Source organism: Dermacentor silvarum, chromosome 7, assembly GCF_013339745.2.
Source record: "Dermacentor silvarum isolate Dsil-2018 chromosome 7, BIME_Dsil_1.4, whole genome shotgun sequence".
Lineage (NCBI taxonomy): Eukaryota > Metazoa > Arthropoda > Arachnida > Ixodida > Ixodidae > Dermacentor > Dermacentor silvarum.
The window spans coordinates 89,838,964-89,856,849 of NC_051160.1; the positions used below are offsets into that span (position 1 = coordinate 89,838,964).

General features: G+C 48.6%; 1 protein-coding gene across 2 annotated transcripts in view; it reads left to right on the forward strand.

Moving 5' to 3' along the window:
• The window catches only part of LOC119458265 (uncharacterized), a 112,333-nt gene that overhangs the window by 3,406 nt on the left and 91,041 nt on the right, over positions 1–17,886 (forward strand). The window contains exon 1 of one of the 2 annotated variants that reach the window (XM_049670959.1): positions 16,412–16,465. The exons of the other annotated variant lie outside the window; for it this stretch is intronic. The gene's annotated coding sequence lies outside the window, so the exon portion shown is untranslated. Of the gene's footprint in view, positions 1–16,411; positions 16,466–17,886 lie in introns of those variants that run through there. 2 annotated transcript variants of the gene reach the window in all.

Here is a 17,886-nt window from a genome sequence, read left to right on the forward strand (position 1 = left end):
AGCCCCAGCTGGTGTGGTTGGCGTTGAAGTCATCCAACTATACCAGTATAGGGTGTTTTGCACATTGCCGATATGAGGGGTGATGGATGGCCTTTGGGTGGGCTACAAAGATTTAGTATAAAAAGGCTACGACCTTTGCGGGTACGGGGTAGAACCTCAATGAGCGTACCGTCGACTATGTCAGCGAGCTCTAAAGGGTATTTTATTGCAGTGAAATTGCAATGAACCAAGGTGGCAATGCGCATTTGTGGCATGTTGGTTGGTTCATGTACTGGGTAATTTCGGAGTTTAACACTGCAGAGTTTCTTGCAGAGCTATGATGGTAGGGGGTCTCTTTTGATGTGAGGTTTTGAAGGTAGAGCTGCAGGTTGTCGCGCTTCGCTCGGAAGCTCCTAAATTTCCACGGCCACACTTTTATGCTGTTAGTTTGTGCAGCCATGTTGAGGTGCGGCTGATGGGTCTATTTGAAATGGCCCATGTGGTTTGGAAGCGAGTAACCCATTAAGCTGGGTTTGCATTTGGACCGTAGAGGCCTCGTGTGTGCCCTGAGGCTGCTCTAGAGCCGTCAACCGGCTGGAAATGGTAGCCATCTAGTTGGAGTTGTCTTTCTTCAGATAGGCCATACTTAATTCAATTGCTTGAACGGCGCATGTTAATAGGACCAGTGTGTCCGTTTCCATAGGGCTTTGAGAATCGTTTTCAGCATGCGCCTTTCTTTTGATCGGTGGGTTACGTGCGGGTGACGCGGTGCATGAAGAGGGGGGGGGGAGGAACAATTGGTTGTTTGGGTGGGGTAATTTGCGTTTGCATGGGGGTGGGGTTGGCTGAGCGCTTAGGAGGCTGTTTTCTCTTAAACAGCAGCTGTAGCTGCTGTCGGAGCTCTGCAATTTCGAGACTGTTGTTTGAGTTGGGCTCTGAGCTCCTCATTTTCTTTAACGAGTGAGGGAGGTCCCGGCTTCCAGCTCACCTGTTTTTCCGTGGGCTGGGCCTTGTGTCCCGGTAAAGGCAGGAAGGATGAGGACCAGCTCCTGTGCCGACTTCTCAGGGAGGGCGATCTGGATCCGGTTCTGGCTCTGGAGCTGGACCGGGACCGGCTGCGTGATGACCAAAATTAGGGGTCTGTGTTCTTTGTTGTTGAGTTCTCCGAGAGGCTAGCTGGGTTGGTTGAAGTGGTGGTGCTTGCCTTGGCGTTACCAGCCCGATCAAACCGGACTTTGCATTACTTGGTACCCCTGAAGTGGGATCCACTGCGCAGGATGCCCCTGGAGTCATATGTCGGGGTTGGTGACGGCGGGTGTGCCTCCCCACATCTGTGGCAGCGGTTGGTGATGGCTTGCGGGCAGACGTCTGCCCTTTGGCCCAGTCTCCAGCAGTTGAAGCATACTTCTACCCTGGCCTTGAAGGGGTGGCATGCGCAGACGACTCCATAAAAATTCAGCTGCTTCGGGACCTCTTTGGCTTTGATGAATGTCACCAGGATGGATTTAGTGCGGCCTAGAGGGCGCGCTTCTGCAATAGTGAAAGAGCGGCTCGGATTCAGCGCGACGAGATCTTGAAAAATCTCTTGTGATTGGTTATATATCGCGTTGTACAGGATTCCACGGATGGCATCGTCATGCGCGGCTATGTAGGCCTTTACCGGGATCACCTTGTCGTCGATTTGGAGTGCCCGAGTTCGTACGTAGGTTGTGGCTCGTTCTTCTACCGGAGTGCTTATGGCGAACAAGTTGTGTGGATTATTTCTGAGCCGATCATGACTGCAAGCGTCGTTGTAGTTGATCTTGACGGTTGCACACACCAACGAGACCAAACGACCGCCGTTACACTGCCTGAGATCTCGTCCTCCGCTTGGGCGAAAAATAATTTACCGGGAGTTTCGGGAGTGGAGCATGCCTTTTGAGCCTCAAAGGCTTTGACTTGCCTGTGTGGGGCGATGCAGACGTGGCCTGGCTGGCGGATAGTAGAGCCGGAGGGCCCTGCTTCGGGGCTGAAGTTGTTGCGATGAGGTTGGGGTAAACCACGTTTCTTGCGTTGATAGCTCGGGACCAACGGGCATAGTGTTCACGATTTTCTACAGCTTACAAGCTGTAGAAAATCCTGGAAGGGGTCTCCGCGAAGGTGAGAGGAGTGTTGGACGTGCCGGAGACGCTCACTCTGACCCGCGTCTGCAGCGGCGCGCGTCCTTGGTATGCTACGGCAAGCGCGAGGCCTAGCGGTCCGCCTTGGCGCGGAGCAGGAAAGAGCATTGGACTTGAAGATCGGGCTGGAAGTGGCCGGAAAATGATTAGAAACGGGTGTATAGCACCTTTACTGTCCAATTGCAGCTAGAGTCAGGCTATTCTAGGTAAAAAAAAAAAAACGCCTTTCCGAGCCGAAATTTGCGGAGCCGATGGGGAGTGCGTCCGCGCACTCCGCTGCCCACCTGGCGTTCGCCCATCCTTTTCGCGCCAGTTCTGGTAACTGACAACATAAGACGCCTCTACAGGCATGCCGTGTCTGTACATCTGGAGGCACTGGTTTCGAATGAAATCAAAGATATCAGAGTGAACATGTCACAAAGGAGCGCGTAATCAAAGCGCGCGCCGCGTGTCACGCAAGCCAGTGAAAGAAACCCGCCGGGCCCGCGGCAGCTTCAACAGAGGGGGAGAGTGCATATGCCTCAAACAGCCAACGCGAACAACGGCTGCTATACGTCTAGAAGACCAACGGAATGAGTCATCACCCCCCCCCCCCTCGACGACGCTCCGACGGCGGCGGTCGAAAGTGCGAGAAAAGACTCGAAGATTCCCAGGCTTTGGCCATGCTACGGAAGCACGGCTGCGATAGAAAGGTTCGAGAACCCCGTCGGAGGGCATAAAACCGGCGTGCGAGAAACAGAAGAGTTCAGTTAGGAGTTCAGTCCGCGCCGGTGAAGTGATGTAACGTGAAGACCGAGCGTCTGTGGAAGAAGGGGATTCCCCCGGCAAGCTAGTCGACGAATTCATCGAGCGTCTGCATTTCCGGAAGTTCCTTCTTCGAGATTTGCACCGAGCTACGCCGAGATCGTCTGACTCCAGGACCAGCACGGTGAATACGATTGGGCACTTAGTGTTCCTTTTCATTTTGTATTTTACGTGTTGGACTCTTAGTGCTTGTCTTTGATTATTTTCCTGTGTTTTTGGAATATCCATCTGAGTTGTACTGTGTCTAGCGTAAGTGTGCACGTTTGTGTGTAACTGCCTTGTGTGAAGAATATATTTTGTTGTGTTTTGACAACTCTGAGATCTGACTCGGTCTTTGGACAGAAACCGGCGTTCGCTGGCGCACCAGAGGGCCCATTATTAATTGTCCTTGCTCTCGTGAGATTATTTTCGGAAGCTGTTAAGTCGGCTTTGGAATTTGGTCCGGCGTCTGCGCCTCGTCCATGGGGTCTGTGACAGAACACCCGTAAGAACGTCCTAGCGACTGACGCATAACACGCGGTTGCGTTGGAGTCCTTGCGCAATATGTCATGGAATTTGATGTGATGGAAGTCCGCCCTCAAATTCCGCTGGGCAAGGAAGTCAGCACTAGTGTAATTTACGATGTTGAGGAGACCATTGCCCACACCATTCCGTCGGTCGGTATGAATCCAGCTGCAGAAAACGCCTTCATCGCAAACGCGTTTCGTCTCGGCACGTGACGGTGTGTAAAGATTACTAGTGATGGAAGGGGCGAACCCCTTCTATCACATGTAAAGGTGGGCCACTTCTGACACGTAGTTCGCCCCATTATACCGAAACCGCTGCAGTGCTGTAAGTGCATGAAGTTAGGTCATGTGAGTAGCGTGTGCGAAAGCACTACCGTGCGCTCTCGATGCAGTGGGCGCCACACCTGTGACACGTGCGAGACCAGTGTGCTGAAGTGCACGAATTGCCGCGGGCCTCACCATGCATGCTCGAAGAACTGCCCTTGGAGTTGGAAGTGTTAAGTTTGTAACAGTATTATTTGCAGTAGGAAGAAACGATGGTTCCGGAAAACCGCGTGGAGTCCCCACACTCTCGGTTGCTAGATGACGCACATAGTTCACGTTGAGACTAACACTACCCCCCCCCCCCCCCAAGCCTTACACGAGAACTCCCCACTAAAGGTCCAACCGATGCGGTGGTTGGTGAGACCGCCGCGGTTAGTTGTTCATGACTGGTTGGTGATGCTTGTGTGGCACTTTCGTTCGGACAGAAACATTTTGCACCAGTTCATCTAGTTGCCAATTGGGGAATAATTCCAATGGCGGGTCTTCATTTGGCACTGCCTGGGAGCTGAATGGGTCTGTTGTGTGCCTCCGGCGTACCTGGTCCAGATGTCGTCTAAGAACCCCTTTTCTAGTTTATACCACCACGAGCCAATTTCCTTGCAGTTCAACCACCTCTCCCAGTCTCCAATGTTCCCAGTGCCAAAATGTTTGCAGAACACTGGATCAACAACTTTGTAGTCACTTGACTTTGCTGGTAATGACACTTCTGGTGCCCTTATGGCCAAATACAGCTAGTTCTTGGTATGAGCGAGAGCATAAGTTCTGCTGGTGAATGTGTCCTTTGCCCTGATGGTGTTCTGCAGTGACTATGCAGCCACCTGGCCAATCTTGTCAGGCTTCCCTGGTCCTACGTTTAAGCCCCTCTTTTACGGAACATACAGCTCTTTCGGCCAACCAATTTGATTGTGGCTAGTAAGGTGCTGTGCGAATATGTAGGTTGTCATTTTGCTGCACAGTCTTGGAATTCGACTCCCGTGAATGATGTCCCATTGTCACGAGGCATGCAGGCGTGCAGTTCGTAACTCTTCTACTGGTAATGCTGCCGTAGCTGATGGGGATTGGAATGGCTTCTTTTCATCACGAATCGCGGTCCAAAATCACCAAGATCATTTTACCTTCCACTGGGCCTGCATAATCAACCTGGACGCGGGTTCATGGCTGTATCGTAGCTGTCCAACTCAATGGTTCTTTCGATGCCGGCATCGCTGCCGCTAGTTGACGCACGTTGCATTCATGCAAGAGTTTTTTCTACATCCGCCTCAATGCCAGGCCACCACATGAGTGCCCTTGCAAGAGCCTTCGTAGACTTAATTCCAAGATGTGTATCATATAGCTATAACAGGTAAGCTTTCCTTGCCTGCTGCGGAATCACAACACGATCACCTCGACGGATCAGTCTACTGTCCAACGTAAGTTCTTGTCGTAGCCACCAGAACGGCTGCAACTTGTTGTCTTTAGCTTTCCTTGTCAATCCTTGTTGGATTCAGTGACACACTTCCTTTAATACAGGGTATTTCCGGGTCAACTCCTCAAGCTGCTGATGTGACAGTGCGCTGTTGTCCAGAATACTTGTAGAAAGTACTTGCTCATTCTAACTGTTGGAGTCTTCCGCTTCTTTCGCCGGAAGTCTACTGAGTGCATCGGCATACTCATTCTGATGTCCTGGTTTATATTTATTTGTGTACTGATGCGCTCCAAAGATGAGTCCCCATCTCTGGATTCTGGCTGCTGCCACCGCAGTTACCACCTTGGCTTCTTTAAACAATCCATCCAAAGGCTCATGATCAGTCTTTAGAATAAATGAGAGACCTGACAGGTAATTTTTGGACTTTGTGATTGCCAAAACAAGTGCTAAGGCTTTCCATTCAACTTTATAGTAGTTTATATCTTTCTTTGTGAGTGTTGTTCATGAAGGAAAAGCAATGGGCCGTTCCACACCGTCAATGATGTGTGAAAGTACTGCTTCAGGTGATGCGTCACATTCCAAGTTGACCTGTTTGTTTGGATCATAGTGGACTAGAAGGTTTGAGCTTGGCAGTGTTTGCTTGACTGTTCTTAATACCGCCATTTCTTCTTGCCCCCACTTCCATTTTGAGTCCTTCCTTAGAAGCTTATGCAATGAGGAAATCACTGTGTACATAATTAGCATCAAACGGCTGTAGTAGTAGATCAGGCCCAAAAATGAACGAAGTTCCTTGATGTTACGAAGCTCTGGTGCCTTCATGACGGTGTCCATTTTCTCTTCACAAGTGTAAAGACCTTTCCTCTCAATTCTGTGCCCCAGGTAGTTCACTCCTCCTTCACAAAAGACGCATTTCTCATTCCGGAACTTAATGCCATTATCCCGCAGAGCTCACAAAACCTTCTTTAAGGTTGTGCCAGACTCATGCTGGGGTTCAGCCACCAGAACGTCGTCCAGAAACACTTGTGTACCTGGAATGTCTTCGAGCACTGTCTCCATTGTCTTCTGGAAAATTGTGGGCGCTGATGCTATTCTATAGGGTAAACGGTTGTACGAAAACAGACCTTTGTGGGTATTTACCACTGCCGACTTCTTTGACTCTTTGTCCAAACGTACATGGAAGTATGCCTCCCATTAAGTCAAGTTTCGTAAACAAATAGGTATCATTCAGTGTGGCGAACATGTCCTTCACTTTAGGCAGTGGGCACTTATCTATCTCGTATGCTGTGTTCAAAGTGACTTTGAAATCTTCACACAACCTCCAACTACCTTCACTTTTGAGCACCGCGACCACTGGAGTGGCCCACTCACTGAGCCTGACTGGGGACAGAATTCCTCCTCACACAGCCTGTCCAACTCTATAGCCACTTGTCACGTATAGCAATATGGCAGTGAACGTGCTTTGAAGAATTTTGTGTTCACCTCCTTCTTCAAGTTGTTGTTTGCTGGTGGTCCCTTCATCAAACCAGTCCCCGGTATCAACAAGTCACTGAATCCCCACTTGATCCTTGTCACTGTTTCCTGAACGGAACTATCCACTTGCACAAAAGTGATGTTACTTTGCCCGAGAATGTTCAGTTACTGGATGATATCGCCACTACAGAGCAATGGATCGGGGCACTTTCTCTCGTAGAGCCTCCCTTCGGTTTCACCAGTTTGGTTATTTACCAACAGATTCAAGACTCCCAGGAGAGGCAGTTTCCCAGTGTAGCAATATAGCGTTTTATCTGTTGCCTTCAATTTAGGCCACGAATGTGCCCAACGCCTATAAGTCTCTTCTGCAATCACGCACAGAGGGGATCCTGTGTCCACTTGCATCTTCACCTCCACGCCACCCCAGTTGAGTGTGGTAGCTTAGGTGGCACCAGGTACCTCTTTCGGGCTATCTACTATGGAGAGCTAGAAGCTTCCGGGTTCTTCTGCAAGCACCATGTTCGACTGAAACTTGCTTTGATGGCCTGGTTTCTTATCCCTGAAACACTGACTTGCTAATATCTGCGCTTGTTGCATTTAAAACACGTCGTGTTCTTGTGCGGGCCATCCGGCGGTGAATGCCTTTTGTCGCCACAACGAATACAAGGCTTCTTGCCCGCTGGCCGACTGTCTTTATTGTTACCGTGACGCTTCCTCTGCTGTAAAACGTTCACGCTGGTGTGAAGCTGGTTGCCGCCGTCGTAGGCCGGGGTGTCGCCTGATGCCGGCAAACGACTAGCATTCGAGATAGCCAATTCTGCTGCCAGGGCAGTGTCGAGCCCGTCTTTCAACGTCAAACTGCATGGCTTAGCAAGTAGCAGCCGCTGAACACCCATTCTCCCGCAGTCCGATGACAAAACGGTCGCGAAGATTCCTTTCCTGTGCACACCAAACCCAGTGTGGTCTGCAATCTTGAGCCGTTCTGCTAAGTAGTCGGCAATTCCTTCCCCGCTGTTTTGCACACGGGTCTGGAACCTGAAGGTTTCGTAGATCTCCTATAGCTCAGGACTGAGGTGTTGCGACAGGACTCATACGATGGTGCCGTACGGTTCATCTTTCGGCTTCCTCGGTACAATCAAGCTTCGCAGACGAGCGTAGGTCTCGAAGTTTAGTACTGAAACCAGGATAGACCTTTTTTGGCATCCAGCGTTAAGTAGTTAGCTTCAAAAATGCCTCCAGCCGTTCGACATAGTTGACCCACGATTCTGACGTAGTATCGAATAGCAATGGTGCTGCGATCAGCGTTTGTGCCATTGCGGCGGTCACGCATTCGCCACTTTCTCCAGTACTTATTTCCTACCTTGGCGTTCCATGCTGCAGTTGTTCCCGTGATTCTTGTTGCGTTTGTGCACTGCTTTTAGCTCATCCCTTCCTCGTCGCCAGATTTCTTACGCTCGTAACAAGTATTTATCTGCAGTAGGGTACACACCCGCACACATGACGGATGCACAAACAGAGGTCCCGGAAAAACGCGCGGAGTCCCCACTCTCAGGATTGCTAGATGGCGCACATAGTTAACGTTAATACTGACGCTACAGAAAGGAAATGGCAGTATTGACAACGATAGTAAAGACCACTCGATCGTCTCACCGAGAAGCAGCCGCATCTTTAAGCGACGACGATCCAGTCGCCGACGTAGTTCAAGAACCTCCAAAGCCTCTACTACCACGCGAGGACACGTCTAACATCCCCCTCCGCTGCCCAGGTCAAGCGCATGTCGGCTGTAAGAACAAACGAGCTTCGAACAACACGGCAGCTGACACTTGGCCTGAACTCCCGAGGCTACATGCACCTGCTGAGCGAGATGAGACTTCGACACCAACGGACACTTTGTCTGTTGCTGATAAATTGACGGACCAAGATAAAAAATGTGGTCATGCTCAGCTCTATGGTGAGTGGTATTCGTGTTCTTCTGGACAAGCTACAGACACGAACAGCGCGAAGTGCGTTGCAAGTGCTCGATGCCATCAATGCAGTTCACGCAAGCCTTCAGAAGTCCACTGCTCGAGAACGTATACAGCAGAACCATGGCTCGTCGACAGCAACAGCGATCATTCGGGATGATGTGAGAAGTGCCTACATAATCCAATTGGATGCGAGAGGCCTGAGCTTACGTATTTCGGATTTCCGGCAGTCCTTGTTTGAAAACCGCTTTTCTATACTGGTCATCTGTGAACCGAACTTATAAGTTATCATAAGACTCCCCTATGTTTTTCCCCTATGTTGTTCTCGGTGTCAATGTTTGTTGGCTTCTTATGACATAAGACTCTCAGGATTATAACCTTTCGTTTCAATCACACGTGCCTGAAGTCGTAAGGTTCTGGTTTTGATTCGCACGGAGCTTAGGTATTTCATCCAGCCACACGACAATAACCAATACGTGTGTGTCACTGGAAAAGAATAGACCGTATTTTACACTTATTGGTGTGTACCTTTCTCCAACAAGTAAATTTGATTGCAAAAGAATAAAAGATACTATGGCTGCGACTCCAGGTGCTTGTATAATATTAGGGGACTTGAACGCTCACCACCAGATATGAGGAAGCTCGATTATAAGGGGCAGGTCACTCATTTCCTTGGCATCAGGCCACACCCTGTGTCTTATAAATCAGGCAAGCCCGACATTCCCGCAAAAAACGACGTACAGCTGCTGCCTAGATTTGACACTACTGTCACATTGTCAGACTTCAGCCGCGAAGTGGCTCACTGATATTGAAACGCATGGAAGTGATCATACTGCGATCTATGTGAGAATCGATTGACTAGAAGCCTCATTACCGGTTGTCTCTCGCCAAATGGACCGGCCAGTCTTTGAAGATCTTGTAGAAGACACATGGAAGAAAGATATCGCACGCAGGTTAGAAGATATTACTGCAGACGTAATTTAAGATTGTACGTGTTGCCTCACACATTCGTCGAAGCGTATAGAGTATGATATTGAATTGGAAGGGTTTCGTGCATTACGCCGGTGAGCTGAAATGAGGTACAGGAGTACGAGGTCAATTCTCGTAGCTCGGCACATGCAAAAAATAAAGATAGCAGCGCCGAATGAATAAGCTAGAGTATCGAGCATGGAAATGGAAAAATGAGTCACTAGACTCCCGCAAGCCACTGTCCCATTTATGGCGAACCCTACGTGGTCTTCGCTCATATCCCCAGCAACGACACCCTCTTATTACCCTTACTCTCTTTGAAAGCCACCGTGAGATAGAAGTGGCAGAGGAATTTTGTGCGAAAATCGCCGGCGGGATAGTTTTACTCCCTGGCATGGTTTTATGCGACATTGCTGGTCCGCGAGAAACAAGTATAGACTGCTCCATTCTCTATGGAAGAGCTAGAAGCTGCTATGATTCTCTGTAGGCGTTTGTCTTTGCCAAGGCCCGATGGAATAACATACACTGCTTTACGCCACTTAGGTCAAGAAGAGCGACCAGAACTGCGCAACTTATTTAATAGATCACAGCAACATGGCACCGTTCCGCGGAAACGGGAATGCAGCCGCCTGGTACTGCTGCTACAAGAAGGAAAGTCACCGCTGCACGGCCTACAGCACTCCCCAGCTGCATCGGGAAGCTCATGGAAGGTATAATCCTCGTGTCTGTCCAATACCCTGAACAACAAAATATTTACCCTGATTCAATGGCGAGATTTTGACGCGGCCGTTCATCGATTGAAATTCTCATCGATCTTGACGTGAAAGGTGCTTACGACAGCGTTTCCCTAGACGCCCTATTGACAATTAACTAGAAAATTGAGTATTTGGGTGGATCGGAAGCTACTTGACACGCAGGTCCTTGTTTGTACGTCCTGAAGATGGTCCGACTACCGACTAATACACGTGCCGTGGAATCCCCCAAGGCGGCGTTCTAAGCCCTATTATTTTCAACCTCGCGCTTCTCTGCCAAGCTGAATCCCGGGATGGCCGAATTATAATGCTTATATGTGTTAACTTAATGACCAATTATGCATTTATATTTATTTTGCAGTTATAAGGCATCACGGGACAGACAGATCTTTCTGGGGTACTCACCAAAGATTGCTTATACATTAAAACCAGGAACTTGTACCACGACAATTCTGTCCTCTGAACGGCTTAAAAGAGGATCTGCACCCACGCATTCGTCTTGAGTGCACGTAGAAAGCATTCTGCAAGCGTCTGCCTGGGAGCCTTTGTTGTGGCTCACATCTGTATACAGGCGTACCATCACATCGGATGAGGCCACGTTGTGTCGAAAACGCAGAGTCGAACACGTATTTGTGTTTTTAAGGCCCAGAAATAGGGGGAATGCTTGGATATCAGATGTATTCGTCATATTTTATGTGCGGTATTCTTTGGTATGCGTCAGATGATTGCTACGCCATGTCTGTAAAAGGGATTTGCCTTTGCTCAGAATGTCACCCATTCACCACTTTCGCACGTTCCGCCTCTACACACAGTTTCCTGTAAGGTCTAAACACCAAAATAACACAGGCTTGTATTTTACTTTTTTCAGCTAATGCCATCCGGCGGAGCTTGGTAGGGGTACTGCTGCTTACCTGGTGCCACAACAATGGAAGAATCCACAAAAAGCCCAGAACGAGCATTTTTCTAGAGCACACTTCACAAGGCGTCTTGCGTCGCAATTATGAAATTGCACGGTGCACAGAGTGCAGCTTCGATGAAGGCTTGTAAAGATGGCTCGCAATCCTATTTATTGTACTATAAAAAGATTCCGCACTAAGATAGCGTGCGATTGAGCAGTAGAAGCAAAAACAAATGCCGCGCTGATCAGCGCAGCCGGTGTAACGCTGACTAGCCAGCGCGCAAACTACGCGACTCTGAAACCGAAACCTAAAACAGAAATGTGGTTCAGTTCGTCAAATCAAGCTGATTGGTGTGCTACAGTTTATTCTGCAACTGGACTCTATGGGAGTGTCCGCTCTTGCTGGATATGTTTGTTTATGTGTAGGCGCTGACGCGTCCGGTGCTAGACGTGAAATTTTGTTAAAGTGAATATATCAGCGATAGTGAACAACCGAGAATATCGACCCTGTATGGAACGATACGAGCGATGGAACGAAAAATCTTAGGCGTAACGTTAAGAGACAGGAAGAGAGCAGCGTGGATCAGAGAACAAACGGGGATAGCCGATAATCTAGTTGACATTAAGCGGAAGAAATGGAGCTGAGCAGGCCATGTAATGCATAGGATGCTTAACCGATGGACCATTAGGGTTACAGAATGGATACCAAGAGAAGGGAAGCGCAGTCGAGGTCGGCAGAAAACCAGATGGGATGATGAAGTTAGGAAATTTGCAGGCGCAAGTTGGAATACGCTAGCGCAAGACAGGGATAATTGGAGATCGCAGGGAGAGGCCTTCGTCCTGCAGGGAACATAAAATATAGGATGATGATGATGATGATGATGATGCCATGAAATATATGAAATGTACCGTGTCTTTTACGCACTGTTTCTAATCGAACTTGTGCTCACACAGCTGGCGGACTACCAGAAGGCTGCCAGGTTACCGGCGTCGAGATAGCCATTACGAGAAGTAACGCATTTGCACTGGTGTTACCCGTTGCACCCGACACAGCTTCACTCCTCGTAATTGTATGTAGCCATCGAACCACTGTCTTCATTTGCTTTTCATTGATGAATTCAGATAACCTTTCGAACAATCGCTTATATTGGCTCCAACCCTGGGAGGCCATCATTGTTGACAGGTGCTGGAAAACCAGAAAGAAACATTATGGAAAGTCAGAGAACTAGAAATCGGAACAAACAATAATTTTAGCTGTAGAAGTTACCTTTGCTTGAAAAAAATCACTAGCCGCTCCATGTCGAGGAAATGGGGGTAAGCGAACCTAGTGTGTTTCTTCGGTGCTCCTCGGAACGAATTGCACTGACGAGTACCACGTTGTGCTCGAACCACAACCGGTCACACGCACTGCAGCTGGCTCCGAAGTTCTGGTTGAAAAACTCGTGTTGAAACCACGCCGTCGCACCGCGGAAGTTGGCGCTAACGTTTCCGAGACGTGCCCCACAGTTGTCGGGTTCCTGGAGACTAAGACGATGCTGACGTTTGGCTTCAACTGAGGCGAGGGAAGCCCGGGGGAGCGCGCGCCAAACCCCTTTCCTTCCCTGTCCCTCCCCGCGACGCACCAAACGATCCTGATGTTCGCGCGCGTCACGTGATCTGGCGCCGGCGCAGCTTTCCCCGCACCGTCTCTTTCTTTCTTCCTTCCTTTCTTTCTTTCCTCCTTTCTTTCGTTCTTGTCCGTGGCTCATACCCGCATGTCCTGGCTCATACCCGCATATGCAATGCGGGTATGCGCCACACGTGAGTTTTTGTGTCACTACAATGCCACATAAACTTGTGAGCCAATACAAGCTTCGCTTGAAAACAAAGCACTTGAACAAGAAATGAAAAAAAAATCATAATTGATGTGTTTTGCTTTACGCTACTTAGTTTACATATGTTTACATTCGCGGATTACTTGCAGGCGTGTAACAAAAATTCCGGCAGAACCCATTTCACGGTGACTGCAGACGCTGATGCGACTAGCGTTCAATCAATGTAGCCACACAGCGTATTGCTGAAGGCAGCTTCACTTACACTCTGTAGTTATTCTGTGATTTGAATTTTTTAGGCTACCTGTGACCTTAGGCTAGCTGTGACATACGGCGTATCCGGGATCGGCCATCGTTGCTATTGCACCCGCTCGCCAGGGTCGGCCATTACTGTATGACGAAGACTATATGATGACGACGCAGCACACCATGAAAGGCCTATAGTGGTTTACCCGTCTCTCTTTAGGGGTTTCTTCTGCACTAGCGCTTCTCCAGCAGCGTTTAGAAAAAATCCTGCAAGAACATTTGGGAGTGCAAACTTACTTTGCCGAGATCATTATCGCGGAGAAACGCCCTCCATGAAATCTTGTGGTGGTTGCGAAATTGTGGATTGTAACTGCAACTCGTAAAAGTTGGGCTCCAATCCATGCGGTGAAAGTGGTTTACCAGCAAAGCTGTTTTACCACCTGATCGGATAGACCATTGTGACGTAGCCTCGAAATGGTTTTTGCCGAGCCTAAGCACGACGCCTCTGTGCATATTGACGTTGCTGTTCCCGTCGCCGCTCATTGTGTTCACGCTGCTCACGATGCGTGGCTTTTCCATAACGCCATCACAACAAAAATGAAATCAATTGCTAGACGGGTTCTTCTTTTACATATGAAAGTGTAGTGACGTCACTCCCCGCTTCGTATGCTTACAGTTGCCGCTTCCCGGCAACTGCAGCCTATGCAACCATAATCTTTACCGGGAAACTCTTGCGGCGAACGCTATGCGCGAAGGCAAGCTTTCTTGTTTTTTTTTTTTTTTTTCTTCTCTCCGCACCGCCGGCTCCACCGCTGCCGCAGATCCGCGGATGCGAGCGCCATCTGGTGGTGCGGCAAGCAACCCAGAGGCACACGTGGCGCGCGCCTTCTGGTGTTATTGGTTCAGTTTTCGGTCTACGGAGACGGAAGAAATTCTGGGATCCTAGTTATAGGATCCCGGGATCCCAGCAGCGCTGCAAAACTGAAGCTTCGGCATGAGGAGGTGCACTTTTTACGTCACCGAATCAGTGAGAGAGGCTTGCGACGGAAGATAGAAAACCTGGATGCCGTCCCTGAAGTACCGTCACCTCTAAGTGTGCCGGAAAAGAAACCGTATTTGGGTCTAGTTACCTATTATGAAAAGTTTATTCCGAGCGCATCCACAATGATGGGTTCCTTGTATGAGCGTCTACGCGCGGATTTCAAGTGGGAGTTTGAACCGAGAGAACACCAGGATTTCTGCGATGGGAGCTCCTTCTGAAGAAAGCGAATTTTCTTGCCCACTTTGACCCAACGAAAACACTTGGTGTGACGCTTCTCCGGCGGAAATCGGGGTGGTACCCTCCTACGACGTACGAAGAACGATAGGTTCACGTCCCGTAACTGCATCCCAGCGAAATTACTTGCAGCTGGAACGGGATAGGCTCGTGCTTTAGTGTTCGGGGTGTCCAAGTTTCTGACCTAAATTATTATGCAGACCATTCAACCTCTTCACAGACCCCAAGCCGTTGGTTGAAATATTCAGCCGGACCAGTAAGCGCCGAGTGTTGCTGGCTGAGTGATAGCTCCTCAACGACGCAAGCGTCCAGTCCAGCTGTGGTTTCTCACCAATGCCTCACTCGTATAAATGCGGCGCTTCGACCCTGGCTTCGTTGCTGCCTTTTATTTCATTTACAATTGATACCGACCACGGCGCGCACACGTAGCCATCGACTTTCAACACCACCGAACGAGAACCGTTGTCGTACTCTCTTTAACCGCTTTGGTGAAATAAAACCAGCAAGAATTAAATTAGTAGTATGTCTTTAACATTGACAGAAGAACGTGGCAAGTTTATGCATGGCAAGTTTCATTTTTTAAGAAGATTTTCTTAAAAGGACTAGAGGGTTAGCTTGCTGTAGCAGTACCACGTAAAGTGCACGAACGACGACAGACATGCGCAGTGACTTAAAGCATGATATTTAGAACTGTCAGATTGCATGCCGAGTTTACAGCGAAGGTTTAACTGTTTGCAGCTGGTGTGATGCGAGTTGTAATATTTAGAAATGTCGCAGAGGCCGCCGGTTTCATAACAGTAGACCTTTATACCCATGCCCCAACCTAATGTAACACCTGAGTCTGGTCAAGGCTGATACATAAGGAAATTTATTAAATGTGGGAAATGTCGAAAACACAGGGTGAAGAATGTGTCAACTACTGAGGACCAAATGTTTTCTGGGGTGGGGCACGACTTCTTTTTCCTGCACTAAAAACTATACAAAAAACAAAACCGTGCTACACGCAATATTGGCTATGTTGCGTTCGATTGTCAACTTCAATTTTTGAGGCATCTAATACCCATAACAGATGTGTACAATATAGTTGTTGCCTAAAGATTTATATTTAGCCAAAGCAAAGTGCCTTTCTTGTTAGGCTATTCGAGTTAATGCAAAAAAAACGTACACATACGATTCCCGAGCAGCTGGCGATTGGAGCAGCTGGAGATACATACGAATTATGGCCGACAAATGCTTTCGTATCAATCATCGTCTCTTTTAAATTCATGCAATGATTCTGTCCTTTAAGACAGTGATTTCTGTTTGCTTTTGACTAACTTTTGTTGCTCTTCCTACAGAATAGTTCTACGTTGTTGCTGCATAAATTACTACATTGTAGTTGTTATGTATGCTCGCATAAGCCTTTTTTTTTTGCAGGAGACGTAGACCCTTCCCAGCCCGTGGAAGGCTTCTTGTCTACTTCCCCATCATTATCTTAATGGTTTAAATAAATGTATCACTCAGTTTCTGTTTGTCAAATTATCTGTGGCAAGCCTATTTTGAAAGGAGATTGTCTGAAAAATACGAGCGGGTTAGTGTGCTGTAGCCACGTCATGGAAGGTGCAGCTGGCATCGCACACACTGTAAAAAAAATTAAAACTTCGTTGTCAACTCGGCACATAATCTGACAGTTCTAAATATCATGCTTTAAGTCGCTACGCCCGTCTGTCGTCGTCTTTCGTTCGTGTCTCAGAAGTCACAGAGTTCATAATGGTAGGCTTTTATACCCTGCCCCAACTTATTGTAACGCCTGATTTTCGCCAATGCTGAATCATCAGGAGCTTGACCGAGCAGACTGATTTGGGCCAGAAGCAGAGCCACAGAACATTTCTTTTATGTGGGTGTGTGGCTGGTGCACACGGGGTGAGTCACAGTTTTCTTTAAATTTAGATCTCAAATTGCAGTATCAGGGATCAAAGATATTCGGACACGACTGCATTGAGATGTTCGCTACTGTCGGCGACAAAGTATGTGGGACTGCGTCCTATATCTGTGCTTCATGAGCACTTAATTTCAGTTTGTCTCGGCGAAATTCTGAAATTGATGCAGGCAAGCACAGATTACTCCGGAGTTTTGGCTCTCGCAATCTAAATTATTCAATTTCACAATGTACCATCACTCTGACGGGGGCTAGCCTCGGATTTACACTTGAATTTCTAACATTTGGTCTAACGAAAGCAGGACAACACCGGTAATGATGGGAATGAAGCAGAAGCACAAGTTATGTTTTCTGTGGGCATGTGTTATCTTGTCAATGGCATTGTCATTGGCTCTTACAATCTAAATCAGTAATTTTCAAAACATATCATCGCTCTAACGCGCCTACCCTCAATTTTGCACTCGAATTTGTAACATTTTGTCTAACAGAAATGTCGGAGTTTCGCCCGAAAGGCGGAGCATCAATTGCGATAGCAAATTAGTAGAGAGCTATTCGAAGTAGGGATTGTAGCTTTATCGGCTGCATAAACTTGGACACATTCGCTTACTAACTGAATTAACAAGCGTGGTGTCAGCGCGCACAAGCAAACATGAATAGATCACACTCGATGACAGCAGGCAACCACTGTCAAAACGCTGGCAGCAAGCGCAGCCGTCGCAGCGAGCGAAGGTTCGTGCGGTCTATCGCTTCAACGGAAACTGAGCGGCGAATGCACAGCGCATGCAAAGGTCAGACCCGTGTGGAGATCGCTTTCAAGATAGGGAGCGCGCGACAGCCCGCACCGGCGCAAAGTACAAGTCCTGTTCTTGGCAGAGTAGAAGCTGCCCCCCCCCCCTCCCTCCTGCGCTGCCTTCCCGCTTTTCTGCTTTCGCGTGGGAGATTCAGTGGCCAGTTCCCCTTGCGCCCGGTTGCAAGATACACATTTGGTGCCGCAGCACAGTGTCGCCCCCCTCCCTCCCTCTCATACCCCCACGGCCTCTCGCGCAACGGAAGTCGCGTTTGCTTTCCACCGTGCGTTCGCTCTCCGTGATAGCGCGCGTCCCCCGCGCGCTTTCAATCGCGCATACGACGTGCGGCGACGATTTTATCGCCCTTGGACTTTATAAGGAACCTCACGGCGACGGCGACTGCAGAAATCCGCTTGAAGTGCCCATATAATTGCTATCGCAATAAAACAATACAAAACAGCAATGATGACGGTAATGGTCGGAACGCAAGACAATCACAAGTTCTCGGTTCTGTTCATATTTACACATATTCAGCCCATATTCAGCACATAGTCTGGCTTGTCAATTGTGCTTGTGAGTTATAGCTAGAACGTGCTTACTCAGAGCAACTCCAGTCA